A 16,787-nucleotide genomic window follows, 5' to 3' on the forward strand; every position below is an offset into this window, starting at 1 on the left:
ACTGTTATGAGTTCTACAGAAATACCAAGCTAATAACCATACCATCCATAAAGAGGACTTAGCACAGACAGGTTCTGTGATTGCTACATCAGTCTCTGTGAGCTCTATGAACCCTGCTTAATTGATTCTGTGGGCCACCTTCTTCTGGTGTCCTTGTCTCTTCTGGCTCTTACAATTATTTTTCCCCCTCTTCTGTGGAATTCCGAGCTTCGAGTGGAGGAACCCGATGGAGATCTCTAATTTGGTCTCTCTTTGCACCTCATGTTTGATTGTGGTCTTTGTTTCTTAACTCTTAAAACCAGTTTGTACTGCTTGAATATTCTTGAGTGTGTGGTCTTCCACTGGAGCTTGGTTGACTTAGCAGGGGCTGTAATCTTGGAGAAAACTGTCTGTCCCTCTCCCAGCCACCTCATGGCTAGGTATGAGATTGTGTACCCAACTCTTCTCTCCTAGATTTGGTCTGCCTTGGGCTAGCACAGGTTTTATGCATGCTGTCACAACTGCTATATATGCACATGTGCAGGTGCCCTGCTGTTCCCAGGAGTTATCTCTCTGCAGTCATCCACCAACTCTGGCTCTTACATTTTTTCCATCCTTTCTTCCACAATGGTCCCCCAGCCCTCGGAAGAAGGGATGTTGAGGTATATATGTTCTTTTTAGGTCTGAGCATGCTACAGCCTTTCATTCTCTTCACCTTGGCCAGTAGTGGGGCACTTCATTAACCATCATCTACTGCAAAAAAAAAAAAAATTCTTAGATGTGGACTGAGAGATTCATTGACTTGCGAATTTCATAACTTTCTGATTTTTGTCACATCAAATTTAATCATAAAATCATTCCAAAATGTGTAACTCTTCCCTTTTTAGCAGTGTGGTGAAAGGCCTTTCCAAATGAATAGTTGGCATTGATGATTCAAAATCATAATAACACAATATTATATATTTATCAAAACACGTCACTTAAAGTGATTAGACAGTTACATGTAATTCTGAAGAATTGACAGTAGAATGGCTCAAAAATGGGAGAAGTTCTCTTTATTCCTGAAGAAGCAATGTACCCAATAGAGGCTGTGAAGGTCTCAGTCTCTGAACTAATAATACTCATGTTTATGTGACCTAAATAGTTGACCCAAATGGAAAGCTTGACATGTTTCCTGCAAGGATAGACTGGAGACACTCACTGGTTCCCCTCTTAGTTGAGTTGTGATCTGGACTTTTAGCTTCCACCAATATCTGTAGGCTTTTCTAGAGTGTTGTGAAGGGTTGAGTAAATTCAGCACTTACTGGCCAGAAGTCCCGCTCCATCATAGCTTATGGCTTCTAGTGTCAGATGCCTAAGTCTAAGATGCAGAAGCATTTTAGAAAGGACAGTTGACCCTGCTGAAGTTCCCCAGGACCATCCTCAGGGACAAGGTTGATGAAGGTCTTGGATTCTCTTATAATCTTTGAGATGCTAGCATTAATAACCAGTTATCAGACTGGGAAATGAGCAGGATACCACAACCAAAGGGCAGAAAGATGCAGCATGTTGCACCCAACAAAGCCAACATACCTTGTTGGTCAGGAGGTGCAGGCCACAGGTTGCCTGTGCTCATGGGGAATGTTACACCCTGTGGGCAAAGGTGCCACCATGACCTCTTTAGCAAGTAATGTGAGGTACGCTGCACTGCCTGCTAGTAAAGAAGTAGGTCTTTAAATATGGAATGAAATATGGATCATACTAGCTACTCTTACCAAGAAGACTCCTGCCATCATTTTTATCATTTGGTCGTTTGGAAATGATTCATGACACATAAAAATAAGTCACATCTATGCATTCAAGAAAATACTTTGTAAGTGTTAGCCTCCATTTCCCCAGTGATCTTTAAAAATCAGGCATTAAATGCTTAGTGATTTTCAGTATTTACCATGGAAGGAAAATTAAAAATAACATAGAAAATTAAGAAATTTGGTTAAAAAATATCAAGGAGAAAGTGTTATCCCCAAGCTGTGCGCTACTTCTCCATGTACATTAGATATCTTTTTTTTTTCTGTTGCTGGAGATCAAAGCACAGGGTTAGATACTTTAGTATATGAGTGACTTTACAGATTAGATGCACAGTGCTATACTTGCCTGGTTGGCCCAGTGTGAAATCAGTTTCAGGAAACCACTGGAGAGGCTGGCATGAAGTCTCTTAACATATACTATTCCTACTGGGCTTATTCATATTGGATGCTTTTGGAGATAAATCCACCAAATATACTACTGTGAACATTTTATCTAGTGTAGGGTCCGTGAAAGAGAGTTCTCCTGAATTGTCATTTGACACTTTGGTACAGCAAGTCTCATGCTTATGTCTCAAAATCCTTGAGGAACTTGTCTGGAGATGCCACATCACCCAAGCACTCACAGAGAACTCTGATGCCTGAGGCCATGTTAGAATATGATTCCAATTCTGAAGGGAAGTTTCCGTTTCACATTTTTGTTGTCTTTAATGTTAACCTTTAATAATTATCAAGATAATTGGAAGGGTAAGAATAAATAGATCATTCCTGTATACTTACTGCTAAAACAAAAACCTAAATATGACATCTCTTTTGCTATGAAACAGTTTTAAGCAATTTCACTGCCTTGAAATAAAACTTCTATAAAACATTTATTCATTTGCAAATGAAGTGTGGGTTTCAGCACATTTCTAGGTCACTCTATTGGCCTTGAGAATATTAAAATTGTAAATATAAGTGAATATTCAACATCTTCTTTATTAACATAATAAGAGAAGTTGCAGTCTCTGATGCTCCGCACACAACGTTGTTACTGTTCTTGTTATGTGATGTTTCATAGTGTTTGTAAGTGGGAGTTCAACAGAACACCCTCTTGTAGACAGCCATTGCTTCAGAACTGCCTGTGATGCTATGTGCCATGAACAGAGGACACAGAAGTCTGCCAAGTCTGCATTACTTAGAAATCAAACTCAACTGAAGAAATACAACAAAAACTCTGCCAAATCCCTTTAGTAAAGAATGTAACTACTTTGTGTTTTAACTTGTACAAAAGGTAGAAAAACCCATTTTAAAATCTGAAGCTTTGCAGCACAAAATGCCACTAATCCTAGTCTCTTTTTTTGGCTTACACTATTTTTATTTTTTGAGGCTTATTGTCTCATTTGAAGAATGATCTAAATATTGTGATTTCTTCTTCATAAATCCACTACTGGAAAATGCCTGGAAAATCTTATATCAGTATTAATATAGAAGTCTTTGTATTTAAAATAATATTACTTGAGCATAAAATCCCCTTTATCTTTAATGGGGTAATTCACTATATTTCACAACAAGACATTTTCATTCCAGTGGGTGGAGATATAGAAGGATGCACCAAGGACTTTGATTTTTCTGCCAGGAAGTGAGATATTTCCAGACGTGGGCTCTGTCTTGTGAGTGTTCTCCTAGTCTTACTAGACAATTTTTAATGGAATCATCAGTCCACAGTCTTCTACAAAAGAAGTGGACAGGAAACTTTCAAACTTTACACCCATAAAACACAGTTACTACTGAACTCTCAGCTTGAAGTATTAATCCTTCAGTAGTAAGTGGAACAAGGTCCATGGGGGAGTTGTGTGACATGCAGAAACACTAAAACTTATAGAGGAGAAAGTGGGGGGAAAAGCCTAGAAGATATGGGCACAGGGGCAAAATTCCTGAATAGAACAGCAATGGCTTGTACTGTAAGATCAAGAATTGACAAATGAGATCTCATAAAATTGCAAAGCTTCTGTAAGGCAAAAGACACTGTCAATAAGACAAAAAGGCCACCAACAGATTGGGAGAGAATTTTTACCAATCCTAAATCTGATAGGGGACTAATATCCAATATATACAAAGAACTCAAGAAGCTGGACTCCAGAAATTCAAATAACCCCATTAAAAACTGGGGTGCAGAGCTAAACAAAGAATTCTCAACTGAGGAATACTGAATGGCTGAGAAGCACCTGAAAAAAAATGTTCAAGATCCTTAATCATCAGGGAAATGCAAATCAAAACAACCCTGAGATTCTACCTCACTCCAGTCAGAATGGCTAAGATCAAAAATTCAGGTGAGAGCAGATGCTGGGGAAGATGTGGTAAAAGAGGAACACTCCATTGCTGGTGGGATTGCAAGCTTGTACAACCACTCTGNAAATCAGTCTGGCAGCTCCTCAGAAAGATGGACATAGTACTATTGGAAGATCCAGCAATACTGCTTCTGGGCATATACCCAGAAGATTCTCCAACATGTAATAAGGACACATGCTCTACTATGTTCATAACAGCCTTATTTATAATAGCCAGAAGCTGGAAAGAACCCAGATGTCCCTCAACAAAGGAATGGATACAGAAAATGTGGTACATTTACACAATGGAGTACTACTCAGCTATTAAAAACAATGAATCTATGAAATTCTTAGGCAAATGGATGGATCTGGAAGATATCATCCTGAGTGAGGTAACCCAATCATAAAAGAACACACATGATATGCACTTACTGATAAGTGGATGCTAGCCCAGAAACAGAATACCCAAGATACAATTTGCAAAACACATGACACTCAAGAAAAAAGAAGACCAAAGTGTGGATTCTTTGTTCCTTCTTAGAATGGGGAACAAAATACCCGTGGAAGGAGTCACAAAGTTTGGAGACAAAGTTTGGAGCTGAGACAGAAGGAAGGCCCACCCAGAGACTGCCACACCCGGGGATCCGTCCCATAAACAACCACCAAACCCAGACACTATTGCATATACCAGCAAGATTTTGCTGACAGTACCCTGATATAGCTCTCTCTTCTGAGGCTAGGCCAGTTCCTGGCAAATACAGAAGTGGATGCTCACAGTCATCTATTGGATGGAACACAGGGCCCCTAATGAAGGAGCTAGAGAAAGTACCCAAAGAGCTGAAGAGGTCTGCAACCCTATAGGAAAAACAACAATATGAACTAATCAGTGCCCCCAGATCTCGTGTCTCTACCTGCATATGTAGCAGATGGCCTATCTTGGGAGGACAGGCACTTGGTTTTATGAAGATTATGTGCCCCAGTACAAGGGAATGCCAGAGCCAGGAAGCAGGAGTGGGTGGGTTGGGGAGCAGGGCAGGGGGAGGGTATAGGTGACCTTTGGGATAGCATTTGAAATGTAAATGAAGAAAATATGTAATAAAAATAAATTAAGTCGGGCGTGGTGGCACATGCCTTTAATTCCAGCACTTGGGAGGCAGAGGCAAGCAGCTTTCTGAATTTGAGGCCAGCCTGGTCTACAGAGTGAGTTCCAGGACAGCCAGGGATAAAAGAGAAACCCTGTCTCAAACAAAATCTAAAACAAAAAATAAATAAATATTTTTTTTTAAAAAAGAAAATTCCAGCTCTGCAAGGACCAGGACAAAGGCAAATGTGCTACTACTTGAATTAATTGTTGATTTCATTATTTGGTTAAAGTTTAGCTATTAATTATAAATTAGAACATTTCCCTAAACTTTAGTACACATATACACTAAGCATTTCTTCTTCATTTTAAGTTTTGAGCATATACCAACCAATGGCTTTCTTAATTGTTTTTTCTTTTTTTATAATAAGTTGTTTTGTTGAGCCTTCTCCCTCACAAACATCTTTAAAAGTCATGCAAAACACTGGTAAAAGAAAAGATGGATGGAGTTCAATTTCCACATCTGTTGTTTTAGATTTCAAGTTCATTAAGTAAGCAATCATGATGAGTTCATTGAAGCACGTTTAAATTAGAATGCTTTCTTGGATTTCTTGACCGGCTTCCACTTGCTGAACTGCCCTTACCATGGCATCTTGACATTTTCTTTTAATATTTCAAAGGTCCTTGAAATCAGTCTGGCCTTTGCTGAACTCAGAACGTGCCCTCCGTGGAGTCAGCCTCCAATGTGGTTCCCAATGATGCAGCTTTCTTGGTGCTTTCCCAGTGTTTTTTTTTCTATGTCACATGGCAGAAGTGACAGCGTGTCTTTTCTAGAAATAGGCTAAAAAATTCTGCAGCTTCCAAAGGAAGTGCTTTTTTCTTTCTGTCAGTCTCCTTTGAATGTTTTTCACAGAGGAAAGGAATGCAGAGTACTCTGAAGAGACTTAAAGAGATACTCATGTGCTAAGGAACTAAGGTATCTACCCAATCGTTAAAGAATGGCAGAGCTGTGGTAACAAACTTAAGAGAAAGCTTGAAAATAGATTTGTCAGCCATTCTGAACTGATTATATTTCTAGTTGATAGCTTGGGCTCAACCTTATCAGGGGCTATTTGCCTAACTCACTCAATTAACTTGCTTTAATATTTCTAAACTTCAGTCTGTGACATTGGGAAGTTCCCTTTATTTTAATCTATTGATTTTTTTTATTGAATAATTTACTTGGTAGCAATAGAGAACTAATATACTGATCCAAATCTTTTCTCTGTTTCCAAGTCTCATTGCAGTTATAATATTCGCTCCCTATTTGTTGTATATTATATTTGTATATTACCCAAAATCTTTGACTTATCCAGGCTACTACTTTCTTCATCACTCTGCCAATTAATTATGAAGTTCTACTAGGTGCTTGTTGTGTATGGGAGGGTACAATATTTTGGTATTCAGGTACAAAAGATTGTTATGGAATTTACATTTTATTGAGAGGACCAGAAACCAAAAAGATTTGTTTGCTATTAGTGATACATGACATTAAGAAGACAGCACATGAGGTCAAAAGTGGTGCATAGTGTTTTCTTGTAGAAGGGTCCAGAAAATGTAGAACAATTTCAATCCAGCAGCAGCAACCTGGCTGCTCGGGCAAGGGATCACACCCAAAGACCTTCTAGGTCTGTGTGAGTGGGCTGAAATGGCACACTTTTAATCCCTCTGGCTTGAATGCAGACACACCCTTAGTATAAACCTTCAATACCAAACAATGGAGATAAAGTTAGCTTGTAGATTTAAGCAACCATGTTTGAAAGTGATGTGCAATTGAGGGACAGACAAAGTGATGAGTCAAAGAAATATTTGAGAGAATGAGTCAGGATACAGCCAACTCTCATGATAATAAGACAGGAAAAAGAGGTGATTTAAGACAGAAGCACTGAGAGAGTGAGGGAGAATGAGCTAGGCACAGATAGTTGTGGTGGTGGATGTGGTAGTTTTACCAGAATAGTTTTACAGAAACAAAATGAGCCAGAGAATGACAAGGAGCCAGAAGATTAGAACGGATTGTCAGAGTTAAAGGACAAGCAGAGCAGTTCAGTGAGAAACTGGGAGAAGACAGTTTGAATTATTCAGATTGGAGAGGAGTTTTGAGCCCAAACAGCTGAGTCGAACCAGCCAACCAGAGTTCAGAAAGAACTAGAAAGGGTGATCTTATTCGATAATAACCCTCCAAGATAACAACTACATCTGACAAAAGTTTCTTTTACAAGAAAATATCTTTGGTAAATTGTTATTCGGAAAGAAAAAAGAAAGTCATGACATTGACAGCAAACAATTGAGCAATAATGGTTTCGACTGGGAATTTTTAGAATGAAGGTCCTATAACATGAATTTGATTCTGATGCCAACACATGAAGGATGCCATGTGCCTGGGGCAGAGGACAGTGATTTGTATAGTAGAAAATGACACTGAAGGTTGTTTATGTTATAATAAAAAAAATCTGACCAAGGTAACTTATAGAAAAAAAATGTTTATTTATAGTGTTAGTGTAGGGAGTTAGACTTCATGACAGTCATTGTAGGCAGCATGGCAACAGGCAGTCAAGCATGGTTCTGGGGTAGGAGCTGAAAGCTTACATCTTGAGCTACAAGCACAAGGTAGAGAAAGCTCACAGGGAATGGACCTTTGAAAGCAGAAAGCTGACTCTACTGACACACCTCTTAGAACACCTCAAAAAGTCCCAATTAATTGGAAATCAAGTTTTTAAACATATGAGTGTACAAGGGTCATTCTCCTTCAGACAACTACTTTACAGTAGTAGGGAAGACATTGAAAATGTCATCACAGGATGACAACAGCAAGCTTAGATCCCGGTAGTACCATTATGGCTCTGCTGTGAGTGCCAATTTCAGTGGGAAGGATAGGTGTTGAAGAAAGAATTGAAACAATGGTGATGGCAAAGATGAGAGTGCTAAAAACAGATGTGGTCTGACAAAGTAAATTTTAAAGCATGCTTGAAGGTAGCAACAATAATTATAGACAGACTACTGGTTTGTGTCAAAGATGTCTTCCAGTGATGTTGAAAAGGTCTGTTGAACCTAAGGGAAGGTTTGTGCTATTTGAGTTTTGTCCATTCACTTATATGCAAAACTCATCACTACTTTATACAGCCCAGAATGCTGCTCCTTTCCTGCTGAGGTAACTTTCCAGAACTCCTCAGTGAATGAATCTTCAGAACCCATTAAAAATGACTACTTTGGTAACAGAGCCAGAATCCCTGCTTACAGTGATTTTTCAGCTGATGATGATACAGGTCATGTTCCAAGTTACATTATTCAGGATTTTTTTTTTTAGTAGACTGTCATTTCAGTATATAAAAAGATAAGTATTATGTTAGCTCTTGTATGTTACATAGTTTTTGTGGGTTACTTCTTGATTCCTCACGACTGCATTATAACATGATTACTTTTTTGTAGGATCGCCTCAACATTAAGAAAAATAAGAGCTTGAGAAGTTTAAGTATTAACACAAGATAACCGTAGTTAAGAAGGGAAGGAAGAGAAGTTGTTCATGAGTTTGATTCTAAAAGCCCTGGGCATTAGAATTACATTGAATTATTTTGATTTCTGCTCTTTCACATAATTTTCCTCAAAGTCAGAGTATGTCTGCTTCACTTTAAAGTCATACTGTTGCTTATCCCAGTATTTGGGAGGTAGAGGCAGTCAGATTTCTGAGTTTGAGGCCAGCCTGGTCTACAAAGTGAGTTCCAGGACAACTAGGGCTATACAGAGAAACCCTGTCTTGAAAAACCAAAACCAAAACCAAAACCAAAACCAAAAAAAAAAAAAGTCATATTGTTGAAGTTAAAAATGTGAGGAATAAAAATATTTATTTGATAAGGATTAGTGATAAATAATATCATTATTTTCTATATACTAAATGGGTTCAAAACCCTCAGCTATGAAAGGTAGGAATTTAAATGGTTACAACCATTGGAAAAATAATACAGCTATTTCTCAAAGAATTTAAAAATAGAACTTCCATATTTGACAGCAATTCATTTTCTGGATTCCTATCCAAACACAATTAAATTAGTAAATTGAAGAGATACTTTTTTCTCTATGTTCATTGCGGTGCTATAAAAAAACAACAAAGTCATGGAATTAATCAGTGCACATATAGATAAAGAAAACATTGTGCATGTACATGTTAGATTTTGAAAAGACCCTGCTATTTAAAGACAAAAGGCAAATACCATGAGTTTTCATTCATATGGTGATGTTGGATTTTCGTTGACATATGTGTTAGTCATCTAGAAAAAGTGAAATATTTTAAGAGGTAAGAGAAAAGAAAGAATAGTGGAATGCATATGGTGTGGAAAGGGGACTATGGAGGAAGGTAAGAATGAGAGGGTTGTAGAGAAGTACACGAGAGGATGAGCAACAAGAAGAAACTCAAAGTGCCAGAGTGGAACCTATCACTTCATTTGCTAAGTATAAGACAACTAAAAACAGAAAAAAAGAGAGGGGGAGATATTATACACACTCTTATTAGAAAAATGCAAAGTGCATGGAATAAAAGACATGTGAATTAGCTTGATTGATTTAGCTATTCCATGGTGTGGAAATATTTCAAAGTATTATGTTATGTATGATAAATATATAATTTTGATTGTCAATTACAATAGATGGCTAAAAGTGCAAAATGTTAAAAAAAATGCACCCTTCCTTGTACACAGAGAGGGGGGGGAGGGAGAGAGAGAAAGAGAGAAAGTCAGGGAGAGAGAGAGAGAGAGAGAGAGAGAGAGAGAGGAGAGAGAGAGAGAGAGAGAGAGAGAGAGAGAGGCTATGCTTTTCAGAGTTACAAGACTGGTAGCTAAGGGCTTGCAGTTATTTTAAGAAATAAAACATCTCTTGCTCATTTACAAAAAAGAAATACCTATTGTGATGGATTAATATCCAGTAAATGAGTAATAAAAAGTACTCTACTAAGTGTTTATTTCCAAATAATCCAGTTTTCATGGGGAACTGGTATGGGGGGGGGGCTAATTGTACATGACCATATTGAAATCTGCTCCATTTGTAAGTGAAGGACATTAACTGGACTGATAGGATAAAGTGACATTTTCGATTGGGCTGCCCACATTCTAAATTGTACTGTCTTAAACTCCTGATGGGGTAATTTACATTTTGAGCCATCAACATTCTGTTACACAGGTATTTTCTTCTTCTTCTTTTTTTTTTTTTTATAGAAAATGAATTTTAGAAGTAAAAATCCTCTTTGTCTTTACATATTTCTAAGATGTTCAATTTTCTATTTTAAAATTTACTGCAAGTATTATTATACTGCACAGATAATAACAGTAATGCATTAGCTCATAGTCCATTTGCCTTCCTTTCATAATGAGATGAGGTTTAATAAGAACTTTATGTTTCTTGGAAGAGAATCATTACTACTATGAAGTTTGTGATGATGACGGTTACCACAATGTTTTTAGTATTTTCCTTCTTTCAAAGATAAAACATGTTTTTAGTATTTTCTTTCTTTCAAAGATAAAACACCCGGTGAAAATACCATTCCCCCACCCCCAATCTGGGTCAGATGGTTTCTGTATAGTTGAGGTTGACATTGACCTTCTGACCTTCAACATTCTTAGGTTTAGGATTCCAATAGAGCAGCTTGGGGGACACTAGGACTCTTTCATAACAATTTTGGAATGTGGCAGTTATGACTTTTTATAACTTAAGGAATAGGGAGTGTGTTCATTTTTTACATTGTATAACTCACATTTACCTAAGGCTTACCACATGCCAGACATCAGTCAAACTACTTTACATTTTACACATACAGGCACTGTTCTGCTTTGCATGTATAATCAATCACTGTACTATTCCATTTTTCATATAGATGCACTACTCTGTTTTACATATACATATACTCTAACCCAATTGTTTGACAGTTACAGGAACGATTCTCTTCTGCATATACAATCACTATTCAATAGATTACATCACTATTGCATAGATTACTTCATTTAAAATCCATGCCAATCCTATGAAATATATAAATATTTCAAGGACAAAAACATTACAGTCAGGAGCTCTGCCATAAGCCTGTGATCTGTAGAGTTCTGTAATTTCTTCTGGATGGAAAAAGTTGCATTAGATTCCATGTTCTGTTGCTATTGCCTTGAAATTTTGAATAATTTTAAACCAGTAACTATGCATGAGATGAGTACTGTGTTCTCACATGGTAAAAGGAAAGAGAGCAAAAGGAGATATCATTAAATCCAGCAAATTATGTAGCTGATGGAGGCACTGAGAACTTAAGATTTTTTCATTGTCTACAGCAAGCAGTCAGACCATAAACTTCGTGTCATTCACCCTGTACTATACGGCTAATCCACTATGCTGATTCACTTTCTGAAACAGCTCTATGTCAGCAGAATACATTCATGTTTGAAAGAAGTAATTCTGGGAGGAAAATTTGTTTCATTGAACAGATAAGGAAACTAAGGAGCTTGGAAGTTAAGAAACCCAAAGATCAAACTTCCAGTCTACCACTCTAAGAAAGATTTTTTTTATTAATCTTTGTATTTTCCTAGAAGCCCCGATTATTACTGAAAGGTGTAGCTGGAGATTAACAGGAGGAATAAAGACAGATATAGTGGAAATATTATATTTTGCTTTGGGAAATTAAATTTTATAATAGACCAGCTTTTAAAGTATTTTTGTTATTGTTTCAGTGAACAGGATTATCATTTTACAATGTATTTTTTTTTCTAAACTCTTAAGAAACTTTTGTTACCTTTCTCTATGCTACAATTTCAGATCTGAGTACTGGACACTTTAAAAACAAACTTATTAGTAAGATTTGTGAAATAACTTGATTTAGCTGTTCTACAGTGTAGAAATATTTCAAAGTATTATGTTCTATATGATAAATATATAAGTTTGCTTGTCCATTACAATATACGGCTAAAAGTCCAAAATGTTCAAAAAATATGCACACTTCCTTGTACACAGAGAGGGGGGTAGGAAGGAGGGAGGGAGGGAGGGAGGGAGGGAGAGAGAGAGAGAGAGAGAGAGAGACTATGCTTTTCAGAATTACAGATATCATTATTATCTATATACTAAATGGGTTACTTTTATCTTTTACTTTCTTTAGTGTTTTGACAAACATGCTCTGATGCTTGCTGCATATGGAATTTCTTTGAATCTCTTGTATCAAATTTAAAGTAAATTTTTATGTCACTTTATACAGACTCTGCATTTATTTTACAATTAAAAGTGTATGCTGAATGTCACTTTGTGAGTTGCACATACACCCTAAAAGCTCTGATGTAGATATATTTAAATTTGAGCAGGGTGCTTTAATTGAGTCAGCTCAGATTGATAAGCAGTTCCTTCTTTCCTCATAATAAAGGCTCCCTAAACATCATAAGGTGCCTACCTCCTCCCTTGGCATTGCTCTGATTGGCAGTGCTTCTTGGTTTCTTAGACCCATCCCAATTTTACTTCTAGAAGGTCTAGCATTTGCCTTTTGCATGGGAAAAAAACCTTTATTGTTCTATACTCTGCTGTAACTATCCCCTGTACTTTCTTTTATGCTGTGAAGTATCTAGCATCTCTGGACCGTTCCCTCTTGTTGCTTGCAGCAGTATAGTCATAGAAAGAAAACAACTCCTGATTATTATTATTTTTCTTATACCCGTAGGTGGTGACTCTTCTTCCAGTGGAAAATGAGTTTGTACAGAATTTTCTGTTCCATAATAATAGGTTTAGATGTAAATAATTCTTTTTGTCCACTGATAGCTCTATTTATTAGAGGTCTCTGTATGCCCTGCAGTATTCTATCTGATTGGGACACAATGATGAACAGACCAATCCTTTGAAATCTATAGTGCTTTGTTCTTCCTTTTACCTCACTTGTTTTTCATGCAAGCTTCTGAAGGGAACAACATTGTTCTCAATGCACTATTCAATTATCTCCAGAATGATCTGATCTTTTCTTGTTCAAAAATTATAAGGGCATTGTTGTTTATTCCTTAATAAGGAACATACATTTATATTTGAGGGCATAGTTGAAAACATTGACTAAAATAATAAAAATATATTTTAATCTTTTCTTTGAAATCTGAGCTGCCAGTATGTAAAGGACAAAATATTATCAAAATACTAACATGAAGAGGAATGACTCGGTTAGTGCAGGTGAGTGTAGATCTGGAGCAAGAGTGAAGGGGTTTTAGGAAAGACATTGAGAAGAAACTCTGGTGGGATAAAAGCCTTTCTAATTAGTGTAGGAGCTACAGGACACTGAACCTATGGTCCTTGGAATATTTGGGGACCAGTCATGGAAAGTTAGTCTGTAAAAAGATTAGTCTCTGGGAAGCAGAGATCTGTAAGAATGAGTGAACTAAAATCTGGTCAAAAACTTCATGAATTTGTAAGAAGAAAACAGAATCCAGACATCTTGGAGATAGAGTTTCAGATCCCACTTTCTCCCACATAAGCTTTGCTTTTCTTGTTTGTAAAATAAGGGATAATAAAAATTTTATAAAGTTAAAAAAAGGAGGGGGGACTCCATTTACTTTACAATTGCACAGTTTTCCTGAGACCACTACAATCAGTATATTCTTTTGGTCTGTTCATGTTTCATTCATGAGCAGGTATATCATACTTAAAGACACTGCTGAATGCTAGCAGTAGCCAAGAAGGTTTCACCAAATTCACAAATGAAGCAGCTGGGCAAGATAGGTAGATGAAGGTTTATTGTTCAGTCCTACTCTTCAGGAGAACAAATGCATAGATTTTTTAAAAACAGAGCAGGGTGACATGACCAAGCCAGCTCAGTCAACCAAACAGGGTCTCAAGGGAGGGAGTGCAGATTGAACAGAAAAAGACAATTAGACGTTATAACATGATTCCCGCCAGTGCTGAGACTGAAGTGGGTTTATTTTTCTCAAGTCTGCTTTTATACCATCCTAAGTACATGCAAAGAATAAGGTCAGTTCTAGGTCAAAGAACAAAAGGCACAATAAACAAAAATAATCAAGAAACAAGGCAATAAACAAGTCCCCTGGTATTCAGGGACTTATCAAGATGGTTAAGACCTTAAGCCTACTTTGTCCTAACCCAATGTCAAATTCTTGCCAGAGCCTACTTCTTTGTCCTACCCCTATGTCAAACTCCTGCCAAATTCCTAGAAAGCAGCTCCAAATGCTCTCCACAGTGATGCAATGTCTGGCATTGGCATAAAATAATACCTTTTCTTCTTATCCACAAATGTTATGTGCAGATTTCAGAACTTCCAATGGCTACAAATATAACATTCTATATATGTAACGGCCTTATCAAATCTGTACCTTACATTAATTTTCACAATAAACATGGCATCATCATCATCATCATTATGATTGTCATTGTCATCTCCATTTCCAAATGAAGACACTGAAGCACCAGAAAAGAGTGACATGTCATGTTATAGATGGGCTAAGGAATTTATAGATTTGTATCCTAGTAAGAAACTACGTTCTGCTTTTGTGTATTTGTGAGATTTTGTTTTTAATTGAAATAACTGCCTGATGAACTCAATACTGTCAAAGGTATGCAACTTTCCAGGTTTTATGGTTTTATTTTTAATTGTGTGTATGCATGTGAGTGTATGTAAGTGCAGATACCTGTGAAGGTCAGAGGTGGTAAATTCCCTTGGAGTTGGATTTAAGGGTGGCTGTGAGCAAACTCAAGTCCTCTGCAAGAGCAATACATTCTCTTCACTGTTAAGTCATCTTCCTAGACCTATGGTTTTCCATTTTAATAATTGGTTCTTAATATTTACAAAAAAACCAACTTTAATATACTTTCATTATGACACATTTGATGAATAGGGAAATAGATTTCTTCAGTTCCAACACAAATTCATTGTTTTCCTTTTAAAGACACATTAAAAAAATTTATCTTATGTGAATGTGTGTGCATGATTGTGTTGAGGGCACATGGGGTGAGGTCAGAAAACAGCTGTTGTAATTTGTTCTCTTCTATCCTGTGGGTTCTAGAGATCTAGCTTAGGTTATCAAATATGGTACCAAGTGTGTTTACCAACTCAGCCATCTTGCTGGCACTGAATTCTTTACTTTTAGAAAAGTATTATTTTGTGAAAATTTTAGTGCAATGATATAACAATGAGTAGTTGGATTTTGATTTTCATAATTTTATTTTCCTAGGAGCATTAAATTGAAGCATGAGAGACTCTATTTGTTCTAAAAATAAATTAGTATATCCAAAATGATTCAAATCATATATTAACTGCATGGTTGACACAATCTAATTTCATGAATGTTTGTTTGATCAGTTTCCATTTTGTGTATAGTTTCAATGAGAGGGGATAATGTTTCATACATCTTTTATCCTTTTCTAGGTTCACTTTCTCTTGGCTAATTTGACAACTTTCTCTAGAGTCTTCAAACCTAGAACTGAGACATAACTAAATGCCCCTAATTGATTAGCCTCATCCTAGAAAGTGGTTTTATTCTGAGTTAGAAGAAGGTTATAAGCCCCTGAACTACAGGGTCAGTATGAACTGGCCTAATTAGTTGATGTGGTTGCTGTTCACTGGGCACAAACATTGACATTGTGATCTCAACTGGAGGGTTATTCTTGTTAATTATCTTTCCTTCATTTCATCATGTTTAGTTTCCATATTCTCTAATCTGTCATTCACAGCCATTCTAAAAGCTGTCCATGTAGGTTAGAAACTACTAGGTTGGCTAAGAGTAAGGAATAGAAAAACACTTATGCCTTTGGAGAAATTTTTTTTTCACTGACTACTGAAACACAAAAAAAGTAGATCCTTGTTGCTTAACATATTTGAGAACTGAGCATGAAAATGTTAGAAAAATGCACTAATGTTTAAAGCTTTTCAATCAGTTCTTAGGCTATGTACTGGCTGGTTTTGTGTGTCAACTTGACACAGGCTGGAGTTATCACAGAGAAAGGAGCTTCAGTTGGGGAAGTGCCTCCATGACATCCAGCTGTGGGGCATTTTCTCAATTAGTGATCAAGGAGGAAGGACCCCTTGTGGGTGGTGCCATCTCTGGGCTGGTAGTCTTGGGTTCTATAAGAGAGCAGGCTGAGCAAGCCAGGGGAAGCAAGCCAGTAAGGAACACCCGTCTATGGCTCCACATCAGCTTCTGCTTCCTGACCTGCTTGAGGTCCAGTCCTGACTTCCTTGGTGATGAACAGCAGTAGGGAAGTGTAAGCCGAATAAACCCTTTCCTCCCCAACTTGCTTCTTGGTCATGATGTTTGTTCAGGAATAGAAACCCTGACTAAGACAGGCTATCACCCAATGTATCCATTGACCTAAGATATTCCTAGATATGGTTGACATAGTTTTAACAATTCAATACCACTGATATATATAGACTAATATAGTCAAATTTAAATGGAGCCATGAAGAACTATGAAAATTCATGTTGTCTGATGCTGGAGGGCCATGAGCTATCCTTCTTTGAGAAATGTTTCTCCTTGTCTCATAAATTCTAGAAGCATTTCTTAACCTTGAATTTCTCTCTCTCTCTCTCTCTCTCTCTCTCTCTCTCTCTCTCTCTCTCTCTCTCTCTCTGTGTGTGTGTGTGTGTGTGTGTGT

The sequence above is a fragment of the Mus pahari genome, chromosome 10, assembly GCF_900095145.1.
Source record: "Mus pahari chromosome 10, PAHARI_EIJ_v1.1, whole genome shotgun sequence".
Taxonomy (NCBI): domain Eukaryota; kingdom Metazoa; phylum Chordata; class Mammalia; order Rodentia; family Muridae; genus Mus; species Mus pahari.